Raw genomic sequence first — 2166 nt, 5'->3', positions numbered from 1 at the left:
CCTACACTCAGGAACCTGTTTTTCTTTCCTTCTGGGGAAACACACCCAGTGGTGCTCATGGCTTACTCATGGCTCTGCCTTCAGGGCTTTGGAGGACCAAATGGAGTTTCGGGGATCAAGCCCAGGTCAACTGTGCCAAGTAAGCACCCCGCCTGCTGTACTATCTCTCTGGTTCCAGGAAGCTGTTTTTCTTTCGGGGTTGCAAAGGATTTCTTTCCCATGGCGGTGAAAACTGCTCCCCATCAGCTGAGTTCTAGTGTTGGTTTGTTGTTTTACCTCAGGTGTGCCCAGAAAGTCTGCCACCTATCGCCCCAACTTAGTCCAGAGCTGTCGCTCACAGCTGTCCTTTTACGAGGTGATCTGTGATCCCTGCTGACCAGGAGGGTTCCCTTACGGGTTGGGGTTTTCCTCTACTGGGCTGTAGGTTGGAATGTCCCTGCTGAAATGCAAATCGTGCAACCTTTCTGTTCCTGCTTCCTCACAGCACCAGTGTCAACCTTCTAGTCTTCTTAGAGTGAGAGTTAGTCAAATGACCAGATGAATTTATAAAGTCATCAATAAAAAGTTAGCATGGAGGTCATGGAAGTTATTGAAGGAGCTTGCCGATGCTCTGTCTCCCCAGGTCATGCTCAGGGATTTCCTTTATAGCTCACACCTGTCTCTGCTCTCAGGGCTCACTCCTGAAGGGGGATCAGATTGAACCTGTGTCAGCTGAGTGCAAGGCAAGTATCTTACCAGCTGTACCCTCCAGGTCTGATTATGTTATTTTCTTCTTTAAAAGGGCCAGAGACGAGGGGGGGGAGGGATACTGGGACCCGTAGTGGTGGAAAATGGGCACTGGTGAAGGGATGGGTACCTGATCATTGTATAACTGAGACCCAAGCACAAAAATTTGTAAGTCTACAACTGTATCTCATGGTGTTTCATTAATAAAAAAAAAATAATAAATAAAATAAAATAAAACGCAGGTCGATAAAAAAAAATAAAAGGGCCAGAGACTATAGGGAAAGAAGCATACTATGAGATGAATACATGGACAGTCAAAACAAGGATCAGGAGGACTGGCCCACTAATGGGAACTTGCCACAAATGGAAGGGCTGGGGTGGGGGGATTTAGAATAGAGAGGGGACCAGTTAAGACAATGACAGTTGGAAATGATCACTCTGAACAAGAACTGAGGGCTCAAAGTAGGTAAAGGGATATATATGATAACCTTTTAGTACCTATACTGCAAACCATAATGCCCAGAAGAAAATGCCCAGAGAATGAGAGCTAGAGAGAGAGAGAGAAAAGAAAAGTGCCTGCCATAGAGGCATGCTGGGATGGTGTTGGGGGGACATAGGTGCTGGGAAAGGTACAGTGGTGAAGGGATGGGTATTGGAACACCGTATGACTGAAACCCAATCATGAACAACCTTGTAGCTGTGTGTCTCACGTGATTCAACAAAATAAATAAGAGAGCTGGTACAGGATAAGGCACCTGCCTTGCGTACGGCTGACCGTGTTGCTTCTCCGCCACCACATGTTCTTATATGCACTGCTGGGAGTGATTCTTGGAGTAGTCCCAGCACTGCTGTGTGTGACCCAAGCCCTCCACACCTCAAAAAATGGCTTATTCAGAAGGTTGATTATCTTCAATAGCTCTGACTGTTTAAAGATACCTGCCAGATTCTACTGTGGAAGCCTCAGCTTCCCCCGAGAGGTGCCAAGACTCCATGAGGTATGTTCACTTAAAGTTCTTGCTGAGAATTCCTGGGTTCATCTGTAATCTTATACTCTCACCAAGAGGCAAATTCGCATGTAGAGCCTTCTAAGAAAGTACGAATTGAAATTCTAACAAAGCACTTGATTCCTGAGATTTGTATTTTGAGATGAAGACTTCTTTCCTACTAAAAAAGTTCTGAAAGAGAAATTTTATCCTTGCCTCATTTACATTTTGTCGATCTATTGATGCATATGGAGCACGTTGTGTGAAGGAAGCAGGAGCATTTTGGAGAATTGTCTTGGAATATCCATCCTTCCTGGATGTATTTAATTTGGTGTCTTTGCAGGCAGGTTTGGGGCCGTCGTTCTTATACTTTTGAAACTTGTTTCCCTGTCACGGTAATGTATTTATATGCTGCTTAATGTAAGAAGCACCAGTGTTTAATTACAGTTCTGCTGTT

This window comes from Sorex fumeus, unplaced genomic scaffold (assembly GCF_029834395.1).
Source record: "Sorex fumeus unplaced genomic scaffold, SorFum_2.1 ptg000061l, whole genome shotgun sequence".
NCBI lineage: Eukaryota > Metazoa > Chordata > Mammalia > Eulipotyphla > Soricidae > Sorex > Sorex fumeus.
The sequence above is the reverse complement of the archived record's forward strand: the minus strand, read 5'-3'. Positions refer to the sequence as shown.